General features: G+C 36.1%; 1 protein-coding gene and 1 long non-coding RNA gene across 48 annotated transcripts in view; one reads left to right on the top strand and one right to left on the bottom strand.

The window, feature by feature from the left end:
• The window catches only part of LOC116550316, a 10,015-nt gene extending 9,744 nt beyond the window's left edge, over positions 1 to 271 (top strand). The window contains exon 3 of the long non-coding RNA XR_004268332.1: positions 29 to 271. This is a non-coding gene — a long non-coding RNA (uncharacterized LOC116550316). The remainder of the gene's footprint in view (positions 1 to 28) is intronic.
• Positions 1 to 18,619, bottom strand: part of NRCAM (neuronal cell adhesion molecule) — a 315,121-nt gene that overhangs the window by 221,183 nt on the left and 75,319 nt on the right. The gene's annotated exons all lie outside the window — the stretch shown is intronic.

Here is an 18,619-nt window from a genome sequence, read left to right as displayed (position 1 = left end):
AAAAAAAAAAAAAAAAAAAAAAAAAAAGGTTTGTAACATATTAATTATTTATTCTTCCTTCTTGTATTCAGACAGAGTCATATTCAGGATGAAAACCACACAGCTAAATCATACAAACAGCATGTCCTTCTTGGTTCCAGATACAAAAAACTGAATACTGAGGTTGTGAACAAAGGGTGCTAAAAAGCTTACAATTGCTTCAAATTTAAATACTTGATTTTTCCAATTCAGAGGTGGCTTAATTTTATTTTGTAAAAAATATGACTTTTTGGTTAGTTGGGAGGATTTTTTGGGCCCAAACTGTGCTTCTTATTATTGGATATTTAAGTAACATGTAAAGGTTTTAGGCATTGCTGTGGTCTGACTGCAACTCTCAAAATTCATATGTTAAAACTTTATCACCAATATAATAGAATTATGAGAGGAGGCCTTTATGAGTAATTTAATCATGAGGGCAGAGCTCTCATGGATAAGACTGGGGACCTCATAAAAGGGCTTGAAGGAGTGGGCTTATTCCTTTCCATCTCTTCTGCCATGTGAGGACGCAGGGTTCAAGATGCCATCTTGGAAGCAGAGAGTAACCTTCACCAGACACTGACTCTGTCCATGCCTTTCTCAGACTTCCCAACCCCCAGAACTGTAAGAAATAAATTTCTGTTCTTTATAAATTATCAGTCTCAGGTTTTTTTGTTACGGCAACACAAAAAGACCAGTATATGCATAACACATATCAGATTCATGATTTTGTCCCATGCTCTGTTTAACAAAGGAATAGGTAAAGAGATCTTTAAAGACATTTACATAGAAATTTTGTAACCCTGCAATTGAACCATGAATGTAAAAGTCTTGAGAAATGATATTTTCTGAATATCTGCTTATTTTAAAAAGGTTAGATAGGAACGTGTGTGTTTCATAAACAGAGGTCTGCCAATGTAAGGTAGAGATGAAAGACTAGCTCAACAGTCAGATAACCTGAATTTAAATATTAGTTCTCCTTCATAGGTCAAATAACTTAATTCTCCATGTTTTGCTTTTCCCACCTATAAAATGAACATCACAACTTTTAGAGCATGGAGCTGTTACTGAAAATTAAAGAGAAAAGCATGCAAAGACTTATGACAGTACCTGGCACACAGTGAGTACCCCACAAAAAGTCAACCAAAAGAAAATCTACCACAACACAATCTCAAATACTGGTGCAAATACCTAATTGCAAGCTAATTGTCCAAGGTTGTACAGCTGGAATTCAATGCCAGATATGTCTGAGTCCAACTCATTTGACTACACCATACTATATTATAATGATCATTTATTGTCTCAGGACAAAGCTTGGGAGATGCTTAAGTAAAGCTGAGACAAAAAGCTAAAGGCTTTCCCTTTCTAGGTTAAAGTGTGTTATCTTCCATATTATTTTTGTACCCCACAGCAATTAACTGTACCAAGGATAAGTGCGAAGAAACTACTAAAATGATTTTGAAGACAGATGTCACATACCTAATATCAAATGTTAAAATAGCATTTACTCAATTCTGTGGCAGTGAGCTACTTTTATTAGAACAGAAAATGGGAAAGCAAAAGTGGCTTTCTCAACTAATTATGGGCATGTTAAATCACACCGACTATAATATTGGAGATACCTACAAAGAAAGGTGCCTGTTTGGATCCAATCAGATATTTTGACCACTATACTCATAAAGCAACTGCCTTGAAATATCATCCTGCTAAAACTCTAGGTTCATACTTTTAACATATAAAATTGAATAATCATATTAGACATTAAATATATACATAGTATTTTCATTTTTAATGCATACCTGATTAAAGCTTGCAGAATGCATTTATTATGTGGAATCTTGTAAAACATCTGAGTTTTTAAGACTGATTAATTCTTAATAACTGAGGTTCCACTTTTAAGGGTCCTAAAGTAATCACTAACATATTTTTTTTCGTGAATTTATTGTTTGCTCTGTAATAGAATTATTCATATTGGAACTCTGTAGGAGTTTTGGGCAGCTATTTTGTAAGCAGAGTTAAGCCAGATTTTGGTAATTTGCTGGAATTTTTCATATTTAACATTTTTGTAAAACATTCTTATCTGTAAATCCAACTTTCTTTCCTTCTATATCTAAAGAAGAGTCTTATCTTTACCAAGCAGTGAATCATGTGAAAGAAAAATCATACATTGTAAGTGAAATTTTTTTTGAGAAGTTAAGAAAAAGTGCTTATACAAATGCAATGTGTCATATAAATACTAATTTCTCCAAAATTGTCAGAAAATCCAGTTAAAACAAATATTTTTGTTACTAAAAGTTACCATATAAAGCACACATGCTTTATCTATCAATGTCAAACAATTACATAAAAAAGACTCACACCCTAACATATGGGAAGTAGTTTGGGATCGTTTCACGCCTCAGTATCACCATTATGCCTTTTTACCATCATGATATAGAGCTGGATGAAAACACACATTATTTGAGCTCTAAGGTTGACTCTCTTCCAGTTAGAGGGGGCTAATAGGATTGTTATTTTTATCTTGATCCTCACCAGGTTTCTGATGTTCTGCCTAGATCCCACTGTGGTATATTTAGCACTAGCTCTTCCTGCAGGAGCCTCGGCCACGTGGAATCACGCTTTCACACCCCCCTCACTACTGCTGAATACATAATCTAAGCCCTGAAACATAGTTTCTAAAAGATTCATTTCCACTCACAGAAGTATGGGTGAAAATTTTCCTAATGTGCTTTGACTTACCAAGTGAAGTTTATTAAACCTTGTCAGAAACCATCTGACTTGCTAAATACACACAAATGCATACATACACATTTCTGAAACACAGTAAAAAATCTTCATTAAAAAAGAGGAAGTATTTTAAGAGAATAGATGAACAGTGCGTTATTTTAAATGTCCCTCTAAAGATAACACTTACATGTGTGTTTGGTTTGTAACAAAAGCAGCCCAATAAATGTGACCAGACATATATTTCACTCAAATGTTGCTATGGAATCCTTCCCTGACTTGAAAATTAAATTTCTCCATCTGTTTGCATGACTTCGTATTCATTGTAGTGACAAGGGCCAGCTGATCTAACAAACATGCCATAGAACAAATTCCTCAAACCAGAAGAAAAAAAACAAGTGTGAAGTAGAGCAAATAGCATGAGAAACCATATATTTCTGAAAGATTCACTCTCTGAAAGGCACATTAATGTTGGTAAAACAGGTGGCTTTGTTCAGGGGTATATTCTTACATGGGCAACTAATTATATAAACTTCTCAATAGTGTAATGAACATTACCTGTGTAGGAAATGCTGTAAAACCAAATACTGAATTGTATTAAGACAGTAACAAAGGGGGATTTAACGGACAATTTAGAACTGACTTGGGCTAGATTTTAAAAGTACCAAGAAGAAAATAAACCATATTAAAAATACTGAATGTATTCCATATAATGTTCTATTTGTAAAACCAACTTAAAGATTCTTCAATAAAAACAGAAGATTATGATACAGATGATGCATTCAATGTTAGTTTTAACTTATCTAATTATAATGTAATTCATGTTAGCAAGTTTCAGAATTTTCAGACTACAAGCCTATTCCAATTAATTCCAATTATCTGAGTAATTTTATATTTACAGGGTTATAAATATAAAACATCAATTTATAAATGTATCCACCCACATACATTTTATGATACTCATATATGCTTATTTATATTAGCAACTCTACATTTATCAGATTATATAAATTATTAATAATTTAATTGCATACTCCCAGTAATACCGACCTTGTTTCATTAAAATGAATTTGATGTACCAAAAAAAAGTAATTGATGAAATATAGGCCACTGAAAAGTCTTTGAAAGTAATTTCCTTTAAAACATTTAATAAAATTTTAAATCCATATAATTAAATTCTATTCCTAAAGAGAAACCAGCAGATGTTATTAGCTCATTGTGTTTATCCTCTTCAAATATATTTTGTTCTCAAGTAGTTTTTTAATTATTTGCTCATATCACATTTATAGGGTTTGTTTTCTTCTCTGACTTGCAGGCAGTTTTATTTAAGGACGGGTGTTCCTTCCCCTAGCACACTAAGAAGTTCTAAGAGCAAGAACATTATTGTGCCTTACCTAAATGTTCGCTAAAATGGCTTATCCATCTTTAAATTCTCCCACATTAATTAACCTATTTTCTTACAATTAAGTATCTGTTTGCTGATTAGCTTTAACACATAGACTCATACTAAATTTTCCCTTTGAAGACATTATGCTTCAGGTACTCAGAAAATAAAATTTTTAAAGAGGGTATAAACTTGAACTTTAGCATCATTTGGAGAAAACACTATCTAATAAACAAAATAATAAATCTTATTTGAGAATTTTAGGATAATGAAAACTAAGTCATTTTTTAAAAAATATTTCTTAGCAAACAAGGTTATAAGAGTCAATCCAGCTGTCTGAAAATATTTAGAAATAGAATCATTCATTCTGGTAAAACTGCTGACCTATTTTCTATGCTTGATGAATAATCTAATTGTATTTCTCTATACTTACCATTATTTTTCCATCATAAACTTATCTCAAAATGCCCCAGAGATATAATGTAACTGATGTGAATAATTACTAGAAAGGAATTTAATAGAGTATTATAATCTTGGGAACAATCCAGCCGTGAGCCAATGCTTTTTAAAGTTCCAAGCTAAAGTTGTTCTAGACAAGTTAGGCTTGGGGTGCATTCTTGTACACTTGGAGGGCTTTCTTTGCATTGTACTTTCTATGCCAACTCTCTCAGACCCCTTGGAAATAGAGTCAGGCAACAGAGAATGTTTTCATGTACGACCAAAAGACTGGCCTCACTGTAAAAAGGTCATTTCCAAAAATAATAAGCATGGGTAGCTAAGAAAAATTATTTTAAGGAGAGTGATTAAATAAATATAAGAAGGATATTTTGTCAAAAAGTTTTAGGACAATAAATTAGCAATCATCATGCTATTTCTGTAAACATTAATAAAATTGTAACATTTTTCAGATAGCCAAATATTTAATTCATTGGCCCCTATTTCCTTAATATTATAATAAATAACTTTTTTCATGTGCTCCAAAGTAGCAGCAAAAGTAGACTGGGTAAACATTTGCTGTATCTATTTCTGTAATCCATCTCCCACATTATATATACAAGTTAAAGCTTCAAGACTGTGGTTAATTTTAAGCCTAGTCAAGATGGCAGCACACCCACGTTCCCAGGCTTAAAATATAGCATCTTTCATAACTGCTGGTTCACACCTTACAGAATTCATATATACTTGCAGTCATATTAATAATATTTCTCCAACCAGGTTCTACTTACATCTGCCTCCAAAATTTGCTCACTTTTTAAAAATGTACTGACATTATCCACCAGAATTGGATTTCCTCTTTAAAACATTGAGAAATTTGTTGTAGACAATAGACTTCAATGAGATAGAATAAGAGAAATGACCTGATACCACCTATAAGACAAAATTTGTTTCTTCAGATGAAAAACAAAAGTTAAACCAAGGATAACTCAGATTTCTTTCTTTTTACACAGACTCTGAGAACATAACAAATATAAGTAGTTGTAAGATAAAAATTAGTTTTACCTGGCAGATATTAAAGGCTAAGCCTATTGGTCATAAAAACACTTTTGTGTAACAGAGTAAGAGGGCCACGAAGAAAGGGAAAGTTGGGTGACAGTTTTATTTTCTTGGACATTTCTTGGGGAGTATGGGAACAGGCACCTTGCTGTTTTCGTTCTTGCTCAGCAACATCCCCCACTGCCTTCTACTCTGCCACTACATCCAGTAAGCAGGGAGGGAATAAAGTGGAAGTGATCAAAAGGTCTTTGACCCTCCCACCACACTGAGGGCATGCTAATGTACACAAGTGTCTCAGAGCTGCACTGAGGGAGAAGATATGTTTTCTTCATAGGTTGAAGAGAACTTGATGCTAGAAAAGTGTTCTAAAAAGTTTGGGATAAGTAAACATATTTTTACAAATTGAATTATTAACAACTATGTGTTGAATATCTCTAGGTGTAAGGCACTAGAATGGCCACTGTGGATATACGGATGATTAAGATGCTGCCCCTTATCCCAGATGATTACTCAGCTGGAGTCCAAGTTCCATTAATATAACAGTTATATAGACGGCATAGAAAAAGTGCTTCTATAATAGTACAGTAAAAATATATTTACTTTTTAATATTATCTAAAGTGATCTACAGATTCAATGCAATCCTTATTAAAATGTCAATGGCATTTTAACAGAAATAGAAAAAACAATTCGATAATTCACATAGAACCACAAAAGACCATGAATAGCCAAATCAACCTTGAGAAAGAACAAAGCTGGAGGTATCATACTTCCTGATTTCAAAATACATTACAAAGCTACATTAATCAAGACAGCATGGTGCTGGCATAAAGAAAGACACATAGACCAACAGAACAGAATAGCAAGCCCAGAAATAAATCCACATATTTCAACTGATTTCAACAAAGGTACAAAGAATTCACAATGGGACAAGGATCTCAACTTCAACAAGTGGTGCTGCTAAATCTAGATATCCACAAATGAATAAACTTGGTTTCTGATCTTATGCACACAAAACCCCACTCAAAACAGCTTAAAGGCCTAAAGGTAAGCCCTGAAACTGTAACATACCTAGAAAAAAACATAGGGAAAAAGCTGCATGACATTCGTCTTGACAATGATTTCACAAATGTGACACGAAAGCACATGCAACCAAAACAAAAAAGAATAAGTGGGACTATATCAAACCAAAAAAAATCTGCACAACAAAAGAAATTATCAATAGAGTGAAAGGCAATCTGTGGAATAGGAGAAAAACTCTGCAAATCATATGCCCAATAAGGAGTTAATATCCAAAATAACGAACTCCTATAACTCAATAGTTTTTTAAAAAAACATCTGATTTTAAAATGGGCTAAGGACTTAAGCAGACATTTCTTTCTTTCTTTCTTTCTTTCTTTCATTCATTTCTTTCTTTTTCTTTTGAGACAGAGTCTCAGTCTGCATGGCGCAATCTCGGCTCACTGCAACCTCTGCCTCCTGGATTCAAGTGATTCTCCTGCCTCAGCCTCCCAAGTAGCTGAGACTACAGGTGCCCACCACTACATTTGGCTAATTTTTGTATTTTTTTTTTTTGAGAGATGGGGTTTCACTATGTTGGCCAGGTTGGTCTTGAACTCCTAACCTTGTCATCCGCCTGCATCAGCCTCCCAAAGTGCTGAGATTATAGGCATGAGCTACTGTGCCCAGCCTTGAGCAGACATTTCTTCAAAGAAGACATACAAATGGCCAATAGGTATACATTTAAAAAAAAGTGCTCAAGATCACTAGTCATTAGAGAAATGCAAATCAAAACTACAATGAAATATCACCTCATACTTGTTAGAACAGCCATTACGAAAATAAACAAAAGACAAGTGTTGGCGTGGATGTGAAGAAACTGGAACCATTACACATTTCATGGATATGCAAAATGCTCATGCCACTATGAAAACAGTATGGAGTTTCCTCAAAAAATTTAAAAATAGAACTACCATATGATCCAGCATTCCCACTTCTGGGTATTTGTCCAGAATAATTGAAATCAACATCAAAGCAATATCTGCACTCCTGTGTTTCTTGCAGCACTAATCACGATAGCCAAGATGTAGAAATGATCTAAATGCCCATCAACAGATGATTGGATAAAGAAAACATATATACATACCATGGAATACTGTACAGCCTTTAAAAAAGAATATTCTGCAACACGCAAGTACATGGATGAACCTTGAGGACGTTATGCTAAGTGAAATAAGCTAGTCGCAGAAAGATAAAAATTGCGTGATTCCACCTATAGGAGGTATCTAAAATAGTCAAATTCATAGAATTAAAGAGTGGAATGGTGGTTGCCAGTGGGTGGAAGTAGAAGGAAATGGGAAGTTACTAACCATTGGGCATGAAGTCTTAATTAAGCAAGATGAAGTTCTAGATATCTGTTGTATACCATTGTCCCTAAATTCAAGAGTACTGTACTGTACATTGAAAAACTTGTTAAGAGGGCAGATCTTAGGTGTTCTTACTATAATTACATATATATAAAATGTGAAAAGGCTGCTTCAAAAAAAGGTACAAGGACATAGATATGAAAAGAATCTCCTCTGGGCTGCAGAATTCAGAGGGTATGGGGAGCTACAGCTACCTTACTTTCAATTTTAAACCCAAATCTACTATGATGAGTAGCTGCCCCCCCTCAACAATGGGCTAATACTAAAGCTTAGGGGACAATAAGGCAGAAACTAACAAAACTCAGTTATTGTTGTCAGCACACTAGTGCCCTACTAGCAAATCCTGCACTAGGCAGGAAAGGGGCCATTGAGTGTACAACCACCTTATCCATAGGCACTGCCCCCGATAATAGCATGAAGGCTAATGGTTGTCACTGGTGTGTAAGTGGGTAGGCAACATGCATTTGGACTTGAGGTGACTGATAACTTCCTAAGGGGTAGGGAATGTTTACTGATGTTACATGGGAAGTTCCATGGCAACCACAATTATTTTAAGTGGAGAATACATGCTACGCTCAGATTTTAAGATAGTAATTCTTAAAATGTTTTTAAATGTCCTTCCCATCAATAGAGAGTGCACAAGGACAGTGATGCCAGCAGAGAAAAACACAGCCACAAAACACAGCCCAGACTGTCTGTCTCAGTAAGGTTAAATTAGTTTCAGTAGAGATAAAACAAGTCCTCTGATTTTGACTGAAGAGCTCCTAGCTAGCAGAACATATAGCTATATATGTGCCTATTTCCTCCTTGCAGTCCATAAGCTACTTGAAGGCAACAACTCCACTACGGAACAGGGTGCATAGCATTTAGAATGCGCTCAGTATTTGAATACTGAATGAATCAATGAATAATTCTATACCAAAAGCACCACTCTCTCCCCCAAAAATAATTGATACTAATTTTTAAAGCCCTTCTAGGATCTGTCACTTCTAGGAATCACGACATTCATCCATGTGATGGATCTAAGTGAAAGGTCCACTGCCAATGTTAGCACATTTCCTTGTTGTTTGACCTCTAAGGATTTAAGACTACTCAAGAAAAGCCTGGAAATAAAAGGACCATAGTCTTGAAGATATTCATGAAGTCACCACTTTTCTCTATTTTAACATAAGCACTTCCTACAGAAAAAAGGCATGAGAGATAATAATGGAACAGCTGGAAAATATCTTTTGGAGACAACTAAGCAAATTATAGGGTATCTTGGGTCCTATTTTAATCTTATTTACAGCCAAAGCAAGAATATGGAAATTAGTTAACCCCATGAATATCACTATTTTTATTCCATTGTCCTCCAAACAGATTTTTTTCATTGCATTTGATATGCACAAACATGTGAAGTCTAAAGAATGTCATCTGTCCAATCTCTTGTAGAGGAAATAATGTGAACTGAAATAGCTAAAGGGCAAAAGAAATAAAAGGAAGGTAAAACATACCTGAAGAAATCTGTTAGTGACAAACCCCAGGGGTATTTAGATATGACTGTTATCAGCCAGTCCTATGATGGAGGACTAGTTTGATTTTGATATTAAATTGCCATTGCCCAAACTCCAGTGATCCACAGTTAACCTGAGATGGACATCTGTTGGTGTTCGGTTGCTTAAGACTTAGGCCTGGTTTCTAAACATATCACAAATTTCTTTCTGTGAGTTACTTTAACTTTGGATTTAATCTGGAGAGGCCCTGAATCCAGTTCTCTGATTTCTTCCAGCCAAAGGGCAGCCATGTGTTCCCAGCATGGTCAATTAAATACCTGCCTGGAATGTAAATCCTGAGCAAAGTGCCTAAGAGGCTGAAATGGCTGGGGTTCCTCCATTCATCACCATCACCCTGGCCAGCTAGTTCCCGCTGCAAGAAAACAACTGTTGTTCCTGCTCCCTGCTCTCTGGAGGTAACCTGGTTTCTGACCATGTTCAAGTCTGGTCCCACAATCATCTTGTAAGTTCTGTGCTTTCCTAGTGGCCTTCTAATAAACTGCCTTTCCTTTAAGTTAATTAAGCTGGTTTGGTTATGTGCAGGGCAGGTGTGGCTGATACTTGCCGCCCTCCCAAGAAGAGTGAGTGTAAGGGGTTATTGCAGAGGTTCTTGTTCTCACTTCACTTTAAAACCTGGCAGCCTGAGTCTACCAATGAGCATCTGTAAATCGTACGGAGGTATGCCTGCCTTATTCACCTTTCCTAATTTCATTTTCTATCTTTCTCCCAACTAAGGCCCACTTAAAGATGAATGCTAGGCAAGGTCAATATGGGGAAGCTGGGGAAAACACCATTCTACTTTCTATCTGTAATCTGCCTTAAATGCAAGCAAAAGTCAATAGTTACATAAAAGCTACTGATGAGCAACTCTTTCCAAATAATGTTTACTACCATGATCAATGACATTGAAAACAGACAGTGAATAGGATAACATTGATAGAAAGTGGTCCAGGTGCAGTGGCTCATGCCTGTAATGCCAGCACTTTGGGAAGCTGAGGCAGGTGGATTACTTGAGCCCAGGAGTTCAAGACCAGCCTAGGCAACAGGGCAAAAACCCCATCTCTACAAATAAATACAAAAATTAGCCAGGTGTTGTGGTAAACCTGTAGTCCTAGATACTTAGGAGGCTGAGGCAGGAGGATCAATTGAGCCTGGGAGATTGAGGCTACAGTGACCCATCATCACACTACTGCATCTCAGCCTGGGAGACCCTGCCTCCAAAAAAAAAAAAAAAATTGAAAGTGAATGGAACATGCAGACTGAAAACATATCTGCATATTGTATTCTTAAATCAGAAAATTTGAGCATTAGGAAACTTATAGCCAAGACAAAACAAAAAAAAGTCACTTAGCAAACAAAAACAAATCCCAGACAACTGTAGCACTTTCACACTTGGGAACCTGGTTTGCAGTCTTGTGAATAGAAAAGCATATGAAAAGAATAATTAAAATATGTTAGAGACAAGTGTCAACGAACCTAGCTATAAATATCCTCAATAAGAACGTTAAATTTCCTTTGGGAAATTATTGAGAGTAGATTGTACCAATTAAGAATGGAAGAGATCAAATTAAGAAATGGAGGCAACATTTCAGAAGGTAATGCAATCCAAGGAGCTCCTCAATATTATTATGGCCTTACTGGCATTCCTACAGGTACCATAGGCTGGAAAGGGGCTTGGATGGATGAGAATACTGAAGCCCTTCAATACCCAGAGCAAGAGCGCCATCCTCTCTCATTACTCACTAACATTACAGTAACACTTTTCCAGTACCACTGAGAATTGGTAGCACTTTAAATGCTCAGAATTTCCCCTCCCAGCAATGTAACAGATTACATATTCTGAAATACAACTAATCACCTAAATATTCTAGAAAAATATAAAAAACATGCTTATAAAAGAATAGCTAAGCTATAAGTAACTAAAAGGGAAATATCAGAGGATAACAGTAAAGTGAAAACACTAATCCAAAAAGGTTACACTCTCTGTACAACATACCCCCAACCTTGCAAGGAAAATCCAATGCCAACAAATTAATTTATAGCAATTGTGTTTCCCTTAGAAACAAACTTAAATCTTCTACAACAATATGCACCCTCAAACCAGACTTTACAGAATTCATACAGATAAAGACCCAACAAATATAATTTCACAATTTTTTAAAAATTTGAATTACATGAAAAAGTAAGACACTATGAGTGAGAGCCAGCAGAATACATTGCACAGACCTGTCAAGACTTCATATGTTGAAATACCAAACTCAAAATATAAATTAAGTGTGCTATTCCATGGAATACTCCGCAGCCATAAAAAACGGTGAGTTCGTGTCCTTCATAGGGACATGGATGAATCTGGAAACCATCATTCTCAGCAAACTGACACAAGAATAGAAAATCAAACACCATATGTTATCATTCACAGGCAGGTGTTGAACAATTAGAACACACAGACACAGGGAGGGGAGTATCACACACTGTGGTCAGTAGTGGGGGGTAAAGAGGAGGGACAGTGGGGGTGGGGAGGGTGAGGGGGAATAATGAGGGGAGAAATACCAGATATAGGTGATGAGGGAGATGAAGGCAGCAAACCACCTTGCCATGTATGTACCTATGCAACAATCCTGCATGATCTGCACATGTACCCCAGAACCTAAATTACAATTTTAAAAAATTAAGTGCATTATTAAAAGATTACAGAAGGAATTAAATACCATAAAGAGCAAGAGACTATGAAAATGAAGCAGATTTGAAAAAGAACCGAATAGAACCTCCTGAAAAAAAAATGATTTAAATGAAAAAAATGCATTGGACAAGTAAACAAGCTAATAAAACATGGGTAAAAGGAGTGAATTAGAGAACTAGAACCCAAAGTCGAAGAAACTACCAGAGTGCAACAGAGACCAAAAAAGAGAGAGAAATACATTTAAAAAGGTTAAGAGGCATAAAGGATACAAATAAAGGGCTAACATTTATAATAGGACCTCTAGAACAAGACAATTGGGAAAATGAGGACGAAATGGTACATGAAGAAATAGTGCCTAAGAATTTTTCAGAATAGATGTAATACACAAATTCACAGACTCAGGAAGCAAAACAAATAAGCAGGATTCAACACACACACACACACACACACACACACACACACACACACACACACCCCTGATAAACAAACTGCAAGACACACCACAGTGAAATTTCATAAATCCAAAGTCAATGAGAAGATTTCAAAGAGCCAGACAAAACAGTGTGGTGGATAAAGAGAAGAAAAGATAAAAAAGGAAGGCTAAAGTAGGAAGAAGGAATAGAAAATGAAAGGATTATAGAAAAGAATGGAAAAGGGCAGAGGGAAGAAAAAAAAATACTTCAACAAACAGGAAAGCCAGACTCTCCTTAGGTGTAAATACAACTAATAGCCTGAAGATGCTTTTGAAGTACAGCTAGCTGAACCTGAAATCCTGACATTAAGCTCAAAAAGCTAATGTGTTTCCAGACTGGTAGTGCCTCTGACTCCTGATAGCAAAATAAAATCCTCCTTAAGATAGGCCTCAGGATTCCCAAATATTAAGTTCAATCTATTATAACCACATAAATAATATTTCCAAACATCTAGAAGAACTAGCCACCACAAAAGAAAATCAGTAGAACAAGGGATCAAGATGCCCAAGAACCGCAGATAATATCATTATCAGATATTAGTGTAAAATTACTATATCTGAAATGGTTAAAATAAGAAGTATGGTGAAAAACACAGAGGAAGGTACATGAAATATTATTTGACTTTAAAAGGAAGGAAATTCTGGCGCATGCTACAACATGCATAAGCCTTGACTTTGCTAAGTGAAATAAGTCAGTCACAAGAGGACAAATACTGCATGATTTCACTTATGTGAGGTACCTAGAGTAGTCAAAATTATAGAGGCAGAAAGTGGAATGGTGACACGGGCTGGAGGAGAGGGGATTTGTTTAATGGGTCTAGCATTTCATCGCTGCCAGATGAAGAGTTGTGGAGATTGGTTGCATGACAATGTGGAATGTATTTAACACAACTGATGGGTGAACTTAAAAAGATTTTAAAATGGTGCATTTTATCCTATGTGTATTTTATCACAGTTATTTTTTTCTTAAAACACAAAGTATGAGATAACATAAAAGTGACCAGGCAGATTTGTAAAATAATAAATGAAACCTCTGAAAATCAAAAATGAAATCATTTTACTTTATAAAAAATTTTTTAACTCAATATATAAGATAAACATACTAGACACAGCTAAAGATAGTATTATTTTAGAAAGCAGAGTTGACTAAGTTACCCATATTACAGCACAAGCAGAGGAAAAATATAAAAGGGAAGTTAAGTCATAAAAAAATATAATGCACTGGTCTAAATTAGTCGAGTTTGGGTTTCAAATAGAGGAGTGATACTTTTCAAAAAAGTAATGGCTGCAATTTTTCTATAACTGATGAAAGACTTGAATTCACTGATACAAAAACCACAATATATATCAACAAGGTTGAATAATAAGAAATATACACGTAGACATATAAAGATAAAACTACAGGCCGGTGAGGTGTGTCACGCCTGTAATCCCAGAACTTTAGAAGGCTGAGGCGGTCAGATCACAAGGTCAGGGGGTCGAGACCATCCTGGCCAACATGGTTAAACCCCATCTCTACTAAAAATACGAAACTTAGCTAAGCATGGTGGTGTGTGCCTGTAATCCCAGCTACTTGGGAGGCTGAGGCAGGATAATCACTTGAACCCAGAAGGTGCAGGTTGCAGTAAGCTGAAATCGCGCCAGTACCCTCCAGCCTGGATGACAGAGAAAGACTCCATCTCAGAAACAAAAAAAAAATTAAAAAAGATAAAACTACAAACCTCTAAAGATTGTTTACAGCAGTATCTCTTATTATCACATTTAATTCAAAAACAATCTAGAGGAATTAAAAAATTATAATATACCCATAATTTGGAATACTGTTGGCATTGGAAACAATCACATTGAATAAATCTCACAAACATAACAAAGGGAAAATCAGTATGAAATTAATTATATGAGGCTTAAAAATATTTAAAGTTAAGTAACAATTTAGAAGTTTACCTATTGGAGGAAGGCAGGGAGTGTGATCAAGGAATGAAACAGAAGTAAAATAATCATCCATATTTCCCAAGTTGTTTGTGCTTGGTTTTATCTATTTATTTATTTTTTGGAAAGATATTTTCCCTGTTTTTTTTTCTTTATTCATTTTTATTTTTGCCCCTCTCACCCTACCCCTTCCCTGGGTTGTGAATACTTTTGGCAGTTATTTTTTTTTTTTGCCTACAACATTTTACTTTCTCCTGGCTTCCATTGTGCTGATGAGAAGTTAGATGTCGGTCTTATCACTGTTACTTGATGTTTTTCTGTCTTTTTTTCTGGTTACTTTTAAGATTTTCTCTTTTGTCTTTCTGTACTTTCACTGTTATGCATCAAGAAGTGAGTTTCTTTAATCTGTCAATTAGTGTTCCTCATACATGCTAAGAAAATTTGTCATTATCTTCCTGAATGCTGCCTTTTCCCCATCTTTCTTTCCTCTTTTTCTCCCTGGAACTCTAAGTGTAATCAATTCTCATTATTTGTGCACTGCATATTTGCATTTTCACCTACTTGCTAAAATCTATTTGTAACCCCCAAATTAATCTTATTTTCATGGTCATGCATGGACATGCTCAGAGTCGCAAAAAATTTGAGTCACCTGATGTACATATTCCTAGCTGAGGTCAAACAAGGTGATGCTCTGCCTTCTTGCTTCAGCTCTCATACTGTAAACAAACATCCTTTTGCTATCTATTTGGGGCTCTTATTTTGTTTTTTGCATTTTTGTGCCTTTTCTTGGTGATTTCTCTGTTTACGGTGGCTCCCAAGCATTGTGCTGAAGTGCTGTCTACTGTTTCTTGGAGCAAGAAGGCTGTGAAAATCCGTGTGTTAAATAAGCTTCATTCAGGCATGAGTTATGGTGCTACTGGCCATGGGTGTGTTAAGTGAGGTGTCTTTAAACAAAAACACACGTAAAATCACATATTGATGAATTAATGAAAAACTGTGAAGAGATGCTCACGGGAACTTTTTATTTCTCTTAGGAACAATGGTTCAGTATTCACTAAACCAGTATTCACGGTGACTTTATAGAACATAACTCTTGTTAATAATGAGAAGTGACTGTATTAGAACATCTGTCTTCTCTATATCTCACTTTCACTTTTTTATTTTCTATTGTTTTATCTCCCAGTGCAGCATGATAGATAATTTATTTTGACCTAATTTCTGGGTCATTATTTGCCCTTTAGCTGCACCATGTGACTACTGAAGTATTGAGTTTTAAACTTCAGTTATTTGTTTTGCTATTTCTATAGGTTTTATTTAGTTTCTTTTTAAGTCTTAAATGTCCCTTTTTTGGGTTTCCTATTCTCTGTAGTTTTGATCAAGCTTATTTTTCATTTAGTTAAAAATGGTGAGCATACTTCAGAGTTATTTTACAGTCAGTATCTGCTAATTCCAACATCTGAACTTTCTGAGGGTCTGGTTTTGTTGTTGATGTAGCTACTGCTTCTTGTTCTTGCTCTTGGGGTCTAGTTTCCTTGTGTAATTGGGCATCTTTTATTGAGACAGGATGTTGCTCTGCTGTCCAGGCTGGAGTACAGTGACATGGTCATGGCTCACTGCAACCTCAACTCCCTGGGCTTGGGTGATCCTTCTGCCTCAGCCACTTGAGTAGCCAGCACTACAGATGCACACCACCATGCCCATGTGTGGTCATCTTTGACCATGTGTTCCTCACTGCATTTAAAAATTATTTGCAAGAAGAATTTGAGAACAAGAATAAAGGATAAGCACATATCTTTCTCCAAAGATATGTGTTTGTTTCTGTCAGGTACCTGGAGATACCAACAATGTTTAAACCTAGTGCAAGGATTGAGGTTCTGCGAACAACCCAGAGAATCAGACTTGGGTTGTAATCCCATGTGAGGACTGCCCCAAATCTGGTTCATCCTTTTCCTGAGGGTGTAGCACTTTGGAGTCCTAGCTTACTGAGGACTCTAGCTTATTGAGGTCTCATATTTGTGGGAGTTCCAGGCTTTGACTTCCATCATGATGACACTTGCTCTGTGAATTATTCAAAGTGAGAATTCAAAAACTGACGATTGTCAGAAACCCTCAGAGAAAAAGTTTCTTTGTTCTATTCACCTCGCCAGTAAATATTTTCCCTTCAGTTCTGGCCCAGTAATTCCCTACTGTCTTGTCAGGGCTTTTATGCTTTTAAGATGTTGATTTTAATACATTATCTAGCTTTTTTAGTTGTTTTCAGTAAGAGGGTTATCCAAATAATCTAGCCCTCAATTACCAAAAAAAGAAAACTAGCTTTTTTTTTTTTCTTTTGAGACAAAATCTTGCCCTGTAACCCAAGCTGGAGGGCAGCAGCACAACTGTAGCTCGCTTCAGCTTTGAAGTCCTCAGCTCAAGCGATCCTCTTGCCTCAGCCTCCCAAGTAGCTAGAAACACACGCATGTGCCACGATGCCTAGCTATTAAAAAAAAATTTTTTGTGTGTGCAAACAGGGTCTCAATTTTTTGCCCAGGCTGTTTTCAAACTTCTGGCTTCAAGTGATTCTCCCACCTCGGCCTTCTAAAGTGCTGGGGTCCAGCTGAAAGGTTGCATTTAATTCAGCCTCTTCTATCTCTTCTGCTTAAGGTGAAGGCCATTCCTACTTTTTCTTCCTGGCTTATTTATTTATTTTCTAGAGACAAGGTCTCACTCTAACATCCTGGCTGGAGTGCAGCGGCATGATCATGGCTCACTGCAGCCTCAAACTCCAGAGCTCAAACAATTCCCCCACCTCAGCCTTCCGAATAGCTGGGACTACAGGTATGCACCACCACTCCTGGTTAATTTTTTAGATTTTTTTACAGAGATGGGGGTCTCGGCTTGTTGCCCAGGCCAGACTTGAGCTCCCACCTTCAAGCAATCCTCCCTTTTTGGTTCCCCAGCAGTGCTGAGATTATAAGCATGAGCCACCATGCCCTCTTCCTAGATTAATTCCTCATCTGTGTGTGATAACTCAAATGGGAGAAGACGTATCTCCAAAGAACAAGCAGTAGGTATAAGGCACACACTTCCTCAGGCCAAAAAATAAGTTCCACATGGCTGGGAAGGCCTCAGGAAACTTACAATCATGGTGGAACGTGAAAGGGAAGCAAGGAACCTTCTTCACAGAGTGGCAGGATGAAGAAGTGAGTCTGCTTGTGCTTGTTTTATTCTTTTTAACCTTACATTTATGTTATGATCATAACTCTTTACTACTTACTTCTAACAAACCCTATAAATTATATACTATTTTATTCCCATTTTGTATATGAGGAATTGAGCACAGAAAGATTAAGCAACTTGTCCAAAGTTCCAGGCCAGCAAACAGTAATTCTAAAACCAGAATCTAGGCCATCTATCTCAATAATAAATGCTCCTGAGTACTAGGTTACTCTCCTTCTCTTTTGTATGTATGTAATATCCCATTTGATAAATACAAAGAAGCCAGCCACAGCGGCTCATGCCTGTAGTCCCAAGTTCTCAGGAGGCAAAGGCAGAAGGAATACTTGAACTCAGCTGTTGTGAGTCCAGCCTGGGCAACACAGTGAGACCCTATCTTTAAAAAATAAAAGAAAATACAAAGAACTGAAAAGGAGAAAAATGCTTGGCACTAATACCCTAAGGACTAATGCCATTAAAACTATTTTGCAAAAAGATTAAATATATGTATATATAGCTATAAATGTGTCATTGTAATGAAAAATAACATCAAAAGGTTAATAATCATTTGCCTGTGCTACTTTTATTCTCTTCAAATTTTTTTTTCATTTTCCCAAATGTCTACGGTGAATATGTATTACTTTTAAACTCAAGGGAAAAAGTACTATTTTAAAATACTCTTGCCTATAGCTTTTTAATTTAATTGCATATCCTAAATCACACGGTAAATGGCATAGAAAGTCCAATTACATTTTGCCTGGGTGACAAAA

This window comes from Sapajus apella, unplaced genomic scaffold (assembly GCF_009761245.1).
Source record: "Sapajus apella isolate SASKATOON/1434 unplaced genomic scaffold, GSC_monkey_1.0 scaffold7, whole genome shotgun sequence".
NCBI classification, from domain to species: Eukaryota; Metazoa; Chordata; class Mammalia; order Primates; family Cebidae; genus Sapajus; species Sapajus apella.
This window is presented reverse-complemented; position numbering and strand designations above follow the sequence as displayed.